The 13,235-nt window shown below is 39.8% G+C and overlaps 1 protein-coding gene across 1 annotated transcript in view; it reads right to left on the bottom strand.

Moving 5' to 3' along the window:
• Positions 1-8,900, bottom strand: part of LOC136857709 (glycogen debranching enzyme) — a 272,096-nt gene extending 263,196 nt beyond the window's left edge. Inside the window, exon 1 of the mRNA XM_067136580.2 lies at positions 8,686-8,900. The gene's annotated coding sequence lies outside the window, so the exon portion shown is untranslated. The remainder of the gene's footprint in view (positions 1-8,685) is intronic.
• Positions 8,901-13,235: the final 4,335 nt, after the last annotated feature.

Genomic DNA, 13,235 nt, shown 5'->3' with positions numbered 1-13,235 from the left:
TTAATGTATCAAATTGTATCCAATGTACACCTCCACTATGCAATGCACTATGTTCTGTCTTACCGTTACAGTTACATTTATTTAAACATTCAAACATAACACGAACTTCTTACAGACGTAAACGACCCCTTTGTTTCGTCTATGGCACAAATAAAGCCAATACGTAGAACATAATTGTGGGTACAGTAACATCGTCTGTATCCAATGCGGTACAAGGAAACACAATACAGTACAGTAGGTAGGCTACACTGGATTGCCCATTATGCTACGCACAATAATTCCATAGTGTACGTGTGACGTCTAGTCTTATCTTCACAGAGCCGGTACGTACACTTACGAACAACGTTCACTTCACAGCAGATGTTCAAAGCGACCACCTTGCATTTGCAAACACTTCACCACTTGCTGGAGCATACTTTGCCGAACCCTACGCAACACACCTGCATCCACCATTGCCGATGCAGCATGCATGTGAGCTATTAGGTCTTGTACATCCATGGGTGGAGTACTATAAACATGTTCCTTTAAGTGTCCCCACAAATAAAAATCTAGTGAATTAAGGTCTGGGGAACATGGAGGCCAGAACATTGGACCTCCATGACCAATCCATTTCCCTGGAAACGCTGCATTTAACCAGTTATGCACAGTCATTCCAAAGTGTGGCGGTGCACCATCATGCTGAAACCATAGCTGTTGCCGAACATCAAGTGGAACGTTTTCTAAAGCGTCAGGCAAAGTATTGCCAAGAAACGTACGATAGCGGGGTGCATTCAACTTGTCCGGCAATATGTAAGGGCCTAAAAGCACTGCTCCCACGATTCCAGCCCACAGGTTTATGCCAAAGCGTGCCTGAAAGCCACGTTCACAGGTGACATGCGGGTTGTGGTCAGACCGATAATGGCTGTTGTCATGGTTGAAAATACCTTCCCAAGTGAAGCTACATTCATCACTCCATATCACATTCTTTATAAAATGTTGGTTATCTTGAACTTGTTGCAAAAGCCATTCACAGAACTGTACTCGTTGAATGCGGTCTTCTGGCCGCTGGTGTTGAGTTAACGTGTAATGATATGGATGCAGTTTTTCATCGTGCAACACGTCAACAACCAGTGTTTGAGATACCTGGAACTGCCTTGCAATATCACGGGTACTCCGCCAAGGTGATTGGTGAATGGCTTCAAGAATGTCGTCCTCTGTTTGTGGAGTACGTCTAGTCCTTGGACGACCTCTGCCCACTACTTGTGGACGAAGATTACTGGTTTCCTGCAGGCGTTGCTCAAGGCGACAAAAGACATTCTTAACAGGATGGCGCCTTTGATGGTACCGTTCTGCATACCCACGAGCAGCAGAAGCTTGGTTATCGGATGCACCCAACACTAAAAGCATATCGACGTATTCGCCATTTGTGTACTCCATCAGGAAAAAGAACTTGTAACTCCATCAGGAATCTTCATAAAAGGAAAGAAAAATTCCACCTAATCAATACATTTATTTTTCTTGTAAAGTATTACAATCTAGGACCGGTTTCGACCCTTCATGGGTCATCCTCAGCTATATCAGAATCACATTTGCATTTCTATCTTATACCTCTGAAAGACCTTCATAATGTATTGTTTCATAATTTTCAGTGAAAACTTATCTAAAAAACTTACAAATTTCTAAGCATTGTGTTAAAATTAAAAATTAAAATTACAAAACTTTGTCTATTATATACATGCCCTTGGGCTGACAGAATGCATCCTTGGGTTGATTAAGCATCTATCTTAGGTATTGCTTATTCTGTTGAATCGAAACCCTTTATACTTATGTACAATCGTGAATAGACTATCAGTAAAATTTGATAAATAAAGCTTGGGTGATAATTATATTATGTTACATCTTTATACCTTATTGCTGGAGTGATATTATTTTAGGCAAAATATAAATGCGTGTTGACCTCTATAAAATATTTTTACATAAACACACTATTGTACTTTAAAATCTAATCATTGTACTTTAAAGTCTAAAATACTTATTGCTTGGATCTTGCGTTGTTATGTGGTAAAATATTATAACAATTTGTCTTATATAACATCAGATATTGGTAATGTTTAAATATGCCGTGTATGGTTGGCTTTTAAACCTAATGATTAAATGTCAGTTCCTTCTTGCGTAAAATTACAAGTTTCATATTACGTTGATTATGTAATGTATAAAACATAAATATCTATTAAATTGAATGCTTATCATTTACTACAGAAGTTTTAAAAACACTTGAATGTCTAGTAATATAGTCAGTGTGTTTAGTGACACTGAAACGTGTTGGCCTTGATTCTTGCGTTATATTTCCATAATTTGCCTTTTTTATATATGTCGAATGTTGATCTTTATAGGTTCCATTTGTAAATAACAGCACATTCCTATAACTGTGAAATGGATCAATATAAGCTTGATACGTGTTAAATTATGGAATATATGTGTGATTCAGTTCTGGCCTAACTTCTGGAGTTTTCTCCCATCAAATGCCGTAAGACTGTGGTGGTTCCTTTCCCTTTTTAAGGCTGGTAAAGTTGCTGGATGTTTGAAATGCAAGTTTCTTGGCCGTTTGACGAGTAATGTCCTAGATTGTAATACTTTACAAGAAAAATAAATGTACTGATTAGGTGGAATTTTTCTTTCCTTTTATGAAGATTGGTAAATGTCAATACGGAAAATGAAATTCATAAATCAAGACAACAAGACTCCATCAGGAAGCCGCCCTACATGCACTTGACAGGACCAGTTACGGTTGTGCACTGGGTGGTTAGTTGACTCATGCATTCAGTTGAATGGATCACACTGTCATGTGTTCGACTATTGTCATGTGACAACAGGATGTCATGCTTATAAACACAGTTACAAAACAGGAACTAGGGACCTGACGTCACACACACAAAAGAAAAACCTGACGTAGATTCTAGCCGTAGCTCCATGGTGCACGTGGGTTTGATAACCCAGCCGTCTACTCATTGAGCTGCAACGGCGGGTATGGTAGAGCGGGATGATGCACGTTTCTCTATTACATTCCGATGCGCTGCAGGATGTGACAGTGTTGCCAGCTTCTCGTTTTCGCCTTGTTTTCCAGCAGCACCAGCTACGATTTGGCTATAGAAACTTTTGTCTTGCGATGGTATGAGGGCATGCCGACCACCAAGTGTGGCATTTTTTTGTTCACCCTGTATATATTTACTCAATATTGTAACAGTAGTTCAATTATGGCTGCGAAGTGATATTATGGATGCAAATATTCTCTCATGGAACTGGAGTGTTTATCATAGAGGCAGGATAGGAACAACAGGAGGGGAAGTGTTCATACTGGTGAAAGAAGAATTTGTAAGCTTCAAAAAAGTTTTAAGGATGAGAAATATGAAATTCTACGTATAAGACTCATTGATACAGATAATATACAAGATGTTTTTGGGGTGTACAGGCTGGGAAAGGGTGGTGCTGATGCGGAATTATTTAATAAGATAATCAGCTGTGTGGGAAACGACTGGTGGTGGTGGTGATTATTATTTTAAATGAAGTACAACTACACAACCATCCTCTATGAACACTAATCAGAGGGAAAAATGGAAGGGATCCGATACTTCAAAAAATGAAGTTAGTGGCCACAATTATGTACCTTAAAAGGTGGTAAAGAATAGTAAATACCCACTACATTATAACAGACAGGAGGTGCAGGTAAGAGAAAGAAATAGTGTTTAGAATGATTGTGGAAGTAGGAGATTGTGGAGTAGGAGATTGTGGAGTAGGAGAGAGTAGGAGGAAAGTGAAGTTAGCAAAAAGATCGGCTAAGTATAACATGATGCCAAGCATAATTGGCAGCAATATGAATTCTAAGGGAAAATGGAAGGGTATGTATGGGGCATGAAAACGAGACTTTTTTTTTTTTGCTAGGGGCTTTACGTCGCACCGACACAGATAGGTCTTATGGCGACGATGGGAGAGGAAAGGCCTAGGAGTTGGAAGGAAGCGGCCGTGGTCTTAATTAAGGTACAGCCCCAGCATTTGCCTGGTGTGAAAATGTGAAACCACGGAAAACCATTTTCAGGGCTGCCGATAGTGGGATTCGAACCTACTATCTCCCGGATGCAAGCTCACAGCCGCGCGCCTCTACACGCACGGCCAACTCGCCCGGTAAATGAAAGACTCCTTAGGCCTCCCAACCCTAATACCATTGGGGTCAGAAAAGAACAAGAGTTGACCAAGGGAGGTTGGATAGGATAGAGGAAAGTAAGGAGCCTGACACAAATAAGTGGAAGCAATGCCAGGACTCAGCTAAGGGCCCCATTGTCGCCAAAGCATGCTCTGAAGTTGAGAGCCACTGGGACCCCTTTTAGCCACCTCTTACGACAGGTAAGGGATATCGTAGGTGTTGTTCTACTGCTCCCATCCACGGTGGGGAAATGCTGACTGGGAAGCATGACCAAAAAATGGTAAATAAGTTCATCTGGGAAGGACGGCTGAATCAGAAAGTGATGGAACCAACAACCATAGGAAAAAATATTCTAGACATGGTACAGATAATACCAAACAAGCTCTACAGAGAAAGTGACGTGATAGATGGCATAAGTGATCATAAAGGTGTTTTATCGTAGTAAAAATAAATGCGACAGGAAGGAAGGTTGTAAAAGTAGGACTATTAAACAATACCATATAACTAATTAGACAGGCTTGGGAGAGTTTTTAAAAAGCAATTATGATCAGTGGAAAATGGTAAATACAAATGTAAACAGCCTACGAATTGGGCTTAAAGTAACTGCCGAGGAGTGTAAACACAAGTATGTACCTTAAAAGGTGGTAAGGAATAGTAAATACCCACTACATTATAACAGAGAAATAAAGAGACTAAGGAGGAGGTGCAGGTTAGAGAAAGAAATAGTGTTTGGAATGATTGTGGAAGTAGGAGAGAGTGGGAGAAAAGTGAATTTAGCAACAACAACAAAATCAGCTAAGAATAACATGATGGCAAGCATAATTGGTAGTAATATGAATTTTAGGGGAAAATGGAAGGTATGTATACGTAGGTACTTTAAGGGAGAAACAGGTTCCAGGAAGGAGATTCCAGAGATCATTAATGAGCAAAGGCAGTGTATATGAGAGGACTTGCAGAAGGCAAAGGAATTCAGTCAGCAGTATCTAAAGATAGTTGGATTTAGAGATGTCCAGGTAGGAAAGGTGACTAATACTGACAAAGTATTATAATGAAGATATTTACATAAAGATCCTAAAGTTAAAAAGTGAAAAGCAGCTGGGAGCAATAAGATTGCTGGGGATATACTAAAAGCAATGGGTTGGAACATAGTGCCATTTCTGATACAGATCAGATCCTGCAGGTTGGTACTGGGATGGATTCCCCATCCAATGTCATCCCACATGTGTTCAATGATGGAGAGGTCCAGGGATTTTGGTGGCCACGGGAGGACCTGAATATGCTCCAGGTAGTCCATAGACACATGCTGTATGTGGACATGCATTATCTTGTGGGAACACTGTCCCAGCGTGCTGTGCCATAAGGGGTAGGGCATGCAAACGCAGGATGTCTGTGATATATCACAGTGCCGTCAAAGTCTGCCTAAGCACTATTAGAGATGACCTGAACGCATATCCTATGGCTCCCCACACCATGATGCTAGGGATTATGCCTGTGTGTCTTTCCACAATATGTGTAGGATCTTCCCTGTCTCCTTGACACCTCCAAACCCGCACACGATGGTCATCGGACATTATGGAAAAGCAGGACTCATCACTGAACATGATGCGACGCCAGTCGTCCCCTATCCATGTCTCCTGGAAAAGGCACCACTCCAAACGCAAGTGTTTGTGTTCTGGTGTCAATGGCAACCAATGCATGGGACGGTAGGACCCCAATCCAATGGATGCGAGTTGTTGAGACACTGTGCGGGAACTCACAGAATGTTGTCGAGTCTCCAGTACATGTTCGCTGATGGCGAGTAGCGAAGGTATGGGATCCCGTAATGCTTGGCGCACCATACAGTGGTTCCTCCCATGGGGTGGTGTTTCTTGGTCGACCTGAACCTGCACGACGTGATTGGATACCCTCACGTACCCACTGAGTCCAACATCGGGCCACTGTGACATCTGAATGGCCCACATACCTGGCAATTGCATGATACGACCAACTAGTCTCATGCAGTCCCATAATGCGGCTTCTGTCAAATGCTGTAAATTGGTGGATGGCTGCCAAACGCGTCTAAGAGGCATTGCGGGTGCTTGGTACTGTATGAAGTCCTCTCTGCACGTCTTGATTTACTGTCTGACTCACAGCAGTTGACTGGTAACAATTCATCAACAGGATGGTGCCATCATAAGTGCACTCTGGTGGGCATTCTACACATTACAGATCCTTGTAAATCTAATAATTTATTCCCACATCAATGGTATGTATATATACCAAAATGGGATAATATTGGACTACTCTTTCTGGGTGCTTAACTTTTTTTGTCAGGCAGTGTATATTATATTATTACTAACTGGTTTGATAGAAGGCAGTTGGGTTTTGCAAAGGTTATTCCAGTCAAGTTCAACTTGTAGGATTCCAGCAAGAGATAGGAGATATTTTTAGATTCAGGTCAAATGAAGGTCAAATTGTAAGCTATTGACCTATCCAAGCCTTTTGATAAGGTATATCATGAGAGACTGCTGATGAAAATGAGGGCTTAGGACTACATTTAAAAAAAGTGGCTGAATGAGTGGCTACATTTCTAGAAAATAGAACTCTGAGAATTAGAGTAGGTGAACCATTATCTGATCTTGTAATGATGAAGAAGGGGTCCTGCAGGGCAGTATAATTGGACCTTTATGCCTTTTTTTTTTTTCCAACTTCCTCGTCTCACTGATACAGATAGATCTTATGGGAACGATAGGATAAGAAAGAGCAAGGAGCAGGAAGGTGTTGTCCATGAGGGTTTGAACCCACTACCTCCCGAATGCAAGCTGACAACAACATGATCCAAACCGTTCAGCCACTCGCTTGTTATCCTATATCTTTTTATGTATGTAAATGACATGATATGAGTAAAAAACTATCGACAGCCCTGAAAATGGTTTTCCGTGGTTTCCCATTTTCACACCAGGCAAATGCTGGGGCTGTACCTTAATTAAGGCCACGGCCGCTTCCTTCCAACTCCTAGGCCTTTCCTATCCCATCGTCGCCATAAGACCTATCTGTGTCGGTGCGACGTAATGCCCATAGCAAAAAAAAAAAAAAAAAAAAAAAAAAGAGTAAAAAACAGGAATCACAGATAAAGCCATTTGAAGATGATATTATATTATATAAAGTAGTAAGTAAGTAACGGAATTTTGCGCGACTAAGCAGACCTCGACAATGTTGTAAGATGAACAGCAGACAATGGTATGACAACAAACGGGATGAAAAGTCAGGTTGTATGTTTCACTAAGAGGTATAGTCCTCTTAGTTATCATTCCTGTGTTGATGGGGTGAAAGTACCCCACGGGGATCAACTGAAGTGCTTAGGTGATAATATAAGGAAAGATAATTTGCAATAAATTAATTAATTTCCAAGTTCTCTGAAATCATTTAAGGTTATTTAGGAGTGGTAGTTAAGTGTGTACAAGGGCATATAAATCTCTAATAAGACCCAAATTACAGTAGGCCTATGGTTCCTGTGTATGGTACCCATATTAGGATTATTTGATTCAGGAATTGGAAAATATACAAAGGGAACCAGCACCTTATGTACTGGTCAATTTCCAACAAAAGAGTAGTTACAAAAATGTTGCAACTTTGGGTTGCGAAGACTTGGGAGTAAGGGGACAACATGCTCGACTAGTCCTAAGCAGTATGTTCTGAGCTATCAGTGGAGAGATGGCAAGAAATGACATTAGTAGACGAATAAGCTCTAGTTGAGCTCTTAAAGGTAGGAAAGATCATAATATGACGAAGAAAGTTTGAATTCAAGAGAATAAATTGAGGCAAGACAATCAGGGACTGGAATAATTTATCGATGGAAATGTATGATAATTGTCCAAGTTCTTTGAATTCATTTAATAACAGACTAGGCTAAACAACTGAGAGGGAATCTGACACCTGTGCAACAGTCTTTAATGCAGATCAATGACAGTGAATGACAATGCGCTTCAACATGAACGATCCATTTTGAGGACAAATACAGTTGATCAAGCAGCCTACACCAAATACTTTCATGAATATTAATGGTGGGGCGATGGAGGAGGATGAAAATCGGCTATGCCGGATATAGAATGTTGAAAGCAACATCCTACACCACACACAGTAGACTACCATCTCAACCACCAGAGTAATATAATCGCACATGGTTTAAAAAAGAAAAACACCTTGTCTAATGACCAAATGATACACCATATTTATTTTATTAAGATTATAACCATAGAGGATCAATTTTCTTACGAAGGGAATTCACAGTAATTAATTCTAAGACATAAACTGCGGAAAAATAAATCTAAATGACTTCACAACAGAGGAATAGCAGAAACTGGCCCTACAGAGATAAGATGGGTAATGACAGGCCAGTCTTTTGACGAAATAGCAGAAATAAATACATCGTGTGGGACAAACCAGTGTTTTTAAAAAAAGCACTTGCTTTCCGTATGACTGAGTACACCTAAGCTACCGTACTAGCCTACATTATGGGAATTATTTACCTTCTTTTACTGTCAATATGAATAGAAAATTATAACATTATTCTACTTCTTCAATTCGACTAACGTTCATGGAAACGTTTTGTAAACAATCACATTTGAAGCACACGTCAGGACGGCACCCTCGCATACTGCGCTACCGCAGTAAAACTACTTTTTGGGCACACTGTCTGGTATAGATCACAGCTGTTTAATGTCCCCAACCCCTTTCCCAAGGACAGTCGGGTCGCACAGTCGAGATCGGGCAAATAAGGTTATTACATGGAACAAGAGGAAAAGGACCGAATACCTTCAGAAATTCTCCTTATCTTATCGTCATTCAGTGGAAATGATTGTCTCTACCATTTGCATTCATAATTTAAAACAAATACAGATTTTTAAGCTTATTAAATTGTCACATATTTTTTTCAAAAATCCACAATATGATTGATGAAACATAGCATTAGAGAGAGATAATTTTCGAATGGACCTAAATGAAAACGGAAGTGAAAATGGACAATTGTAATGAAAATTTGAAGTTCTTTTAATCATTTTAATCATTATGATAACGCTCGTTTGTGTTGTTCTGAGTCTAAAGTATTGTCTCATTCACACACCGAAATAGAAAGATGCCTAGCATGTATCATACAGCGCTCTAGTTGGTGCCAAAGCGAAATAGGGACGGACGCCATACTTAACCGCCGTACTTAGTTTCTACAAAAGTAGAGACAATACGCGACACTTACGGATTTAGCCTTGTTAAAAAGCGAGACATTTCGACGGTGGCACTCCTAGTGACTTGACCTGAAAAGTCGCGCTAAATTCAAATATCAATGGAAATGCATATACGAAAATGGATAAATAAATTTCGTCTAGAAAGAAAGTGTTATTGAGATATTAACTTCCAAGTTGCTAAAGCAATTCTGGATAAATGAATGAAGAATTATTTAAAAGGTTATTATTTAAAAACTGAAATTAGACATATAAACAAGATGTGAAATGGACTGCTGTGAAATGGCTTGAGCTTTCATTTATGCATTACTTTTTTTTTGCTTTAGCATTCCTGCCTGAACTTTTACGGTTAGATTTGTCTTTTTTCTCATTTAAAAAACATTTTATCATCACATCAAGACACTTGTCAGTAACAATATCGGCACATTCCTTACACATATGATGCAATGAATTAACATTTAAAAGCGGGACAATTTTCCTCTTAACATGAGCCTACTAACAGAAAGAAAATCTATCAAAGTAGCCGCAAAAACATTCAAAACTTCCCTATAAGCAATACTTGCTATTACATTAGAGTAAAGCAAATTTGCATCATCATACTGCTTCAACAAAATGTGTATATTTCTTAAATCATCCATATTATGTTCAATGCTTAACAACACATTACGGCATTCCAAATGGGGTAACTTGGAACACAACCAGCCGCACACATATGCGTATGCATTTTCTTGAATTAAATCAAAATCCACAGATCACACTTGCAACAACACATCGGTACTGAAGGTTAACTGCTGCACTATACAATAAAATATGCGTACTATAATTTAAACCAGTTAAAATATGGGTCGAGCAGGACAGAAGATTATGAAGTACTATAAAAATCTCCTTGTCACTGGAAGAATATATATGCAAACACAATATTACTTACATGTTCTTGTCACGAGCGAAGCGAAAGAAAGACCGCGCATTCTTCTCTACTTCATAGTTACTGCAGCCAAACACAGCACATAACTTTCCCCTCATGTTGAGAGGAGATATCAAGGAATGACACACGCTACTATTTAATTATGTCAACTCACTGAAAACGCATAAATAACACCAAAAACTTCACACACAAATACACGTGCTCTTATGACAGAACCAGTAGTTCTCAGGTCTTCCCGCTAGAGAGAGCTCTAATAGCTGCCCCTCACTGAATGTCGCGTATTGTCTCTACGGTATTTGGTGTCTACCTCTTATAGTGCGTTACATTTAGTGGAATAAATTAACTGCATAAATTATGCCGTTGTGAGTCCAGCATACAACTACAAAAACCGTAGAAAAACAAAGGATATACCATATTTCAAATACGTTTTTTAAAGTAAAGTACACATTTTAGGTACTAATTCGACGTATTCATTTATTTAGCGTACGGAGATAAATTGCACTTATATTTAAATTTATATAAATAAGTACATGAAAAGGAATCATAAATCTTAGGGCATCGTATCAAATTTGAATGCCCTGATCTTTGATTGATTTTCAGATGTCGATAAAGTCTCTGAAATGCTATCTGATTCTTTCTTCACCGATAATAGTAGGTCAAAGTTGTTGCTTGGACCGAATATTTTCGGTAGGTGACCGACGACTTCTTGACACGTCGTTCCTGTGTTAACGACGACTGTGTACTCGTAATTAGGCTTATTATTAGCGTTTGTAAGTGGTAGAGGAAAGAAATTATTTACGAAGATATTTCGTCAGTCAATAACGAGTTGTAGCCTATTTTATGCTAAGAATAAAGACTGTGTATTATTTTCCCTTTCTGTAGTTGGGTTAAACGAATTAAGTAAGGTAATTGTATTTGTATTTATTCTTGAACATAACAGGCGTTCAGCCCAAATACATGTTCACAATGAAAACAAATTACAAAAAAAAAGGAAAAAGGAAACAAATCACGAGACTCCTTGGCATGCCATGAGGTCCATGAGATACTCCGGAAACGTGACTCTCCCTAGGGAGGATCACCACAGCAGTCATCCTCAGTCCCTACATGCCACGTCCATTGACCCCGCCGGATATAAAATAAATAAACAAATAACAAAAAATTACAAATAAACTACCGTCGTACTACTACTGTTGTCCGGCCATATCATCATTCCTGGTGAGAAAAAGACCGCACTCCCATTGATGACACGACCAGCCCGTAAAAAGCCACAACCACCCCTACCAGATGACAACCCAGCTGTCTAACCATCCCATTAGCGGCCGACCTTGTGAGGCTGAAACCGCTCTCCTTTTGTACCCCACCTCTCTTTTATTTCTATGGGATAGGCCCGTCTTACCCCATCCTCTTACGGGCATGTCCTGCTCTCCCTTACCAACTACTCCTCACTATCACTTACTGTGCATACACCGTGAGAAAACTGCACATGTAAGTTAGGTAATTGTACGAAAGTTGGAACTTGAAGATTAGAAAATTATACCTTGGTTAGGACTTGTAAGTGTATATTTTGAGCATAAGTTAATTACTGAGGGATCTTTAAATAAGCAGTTAAGCAATAACAACCAAAGCTATAATTCATATAGAAGTACATAATGCACCTCTCAGACGGCTTCGAGCTAATGACTGGGTCAATACATTAAACCAAGAGATGGAACTGCCCTATTTAACAGATATGCGAATGGGTCCGATTTAAATCAAAGCTGGAAGGATGAGCTATCTTCGAAAACATGGGATCTTGCAAAGAAGCCAAAAGGTTTTGACCTCTCAAGAAAGCATTGGTACCGAATGAGGAGCTGCCCAATTTGGGCCATATATCTGTTAGCTTGCATTCGGGAGATAGTCAGTTCGAACCCCAATGTCGGCAGCCCTAAAGATTGTTTTCAGTAGTTTCCCATTTTCACACCATGCAAATGCTGGGATGTAACTACTGAGCTGATCTAGCTCTACTTGTGCCGGAAATAGTTGCAGCAGCCGTGTCCAGTCCTAAGCCTGTTGAGGGAGCACCAAGCCACAGTTGCTTCTTTCCCACTCCTATCCCTTCTCTATCGCATCGTCACCTTAAGACCTATCTGTATGTGTGCGACATGAAGCAAATTGGAATTTTAAAAACAAATCCTTGGTGCTCTCTCAACAGGCTTAGGACTGGACACGGCTGCTGCAACTATTTCCGGCACAAGTAGAGCTAGATCAGCTCAGTAGTGTGAGACTGTGGTGTAGAGGAGCAGAGTTTCGAACACAACAACTTATCCATTGCTGCCTTCCCGATACCATGGAAGCCCTAACAAATCAGGATTTGGACCCGTTATCTCCCGAATGCAAGTTCACAGAGAGTCTGAAAGGAAGCAGTATGAAAACTTAGGTAGTTTAAGAGATGTATTACACACCATAGAAAATTCTGATTGGAGACTAGTAGTTGCCACGTCCTACTGAATGAGAGCACAAAAGAATAGAGAAGGAGAAATAATCAATTTAGTCGAGATATTTATTAATTTTTTCGACTACAGTGATAAATCGCTCCATAACTACGGACTGATTTGCGATTACTGCAATAAGCCTCTCGTTTTGTAAACGGCCATTTTCAGCCTGCTGTAGCGCAGACTTGGCCCTAAGCATTGCTGTCTCAGCCTGCTGCTTTGCAGTTTCACCAATCGTCTGCAAAGAAAGAGAACAATATTTAAGAATAATATTTTATACTTACTTCCTTGCTACTGCGTTTATAACGGACAGACTCGAACAGATCCTATCCCATTGTTACCATAAGACCTGCCTGTGTCAGTACAACATACAACAAAAAAAGATACCCAAGTGCCACAGCTTACTTGTCACTAAACCAATACCACCTATAGAGAAGGCCTCGCAA

The sequence above is a fragment of the Anabrus simplex genome, chromosome 1 (assembly GCF_040414725.1).
Source record: "Anabrus simplex isolate iqAnaSimp1 chromosome 1, ASM4041472v1, whole genome shotgun sequence".
Taxonomy (NCBI): Eukaryota; Metazoa; Arthropoda; class Insecta; order Orthoptera; family Tettigoniidae; genus Anabrus; species Anabrus simplex.
This window is presented reverse-complemented; position numbering and strand designations above follow the sequence as displayed.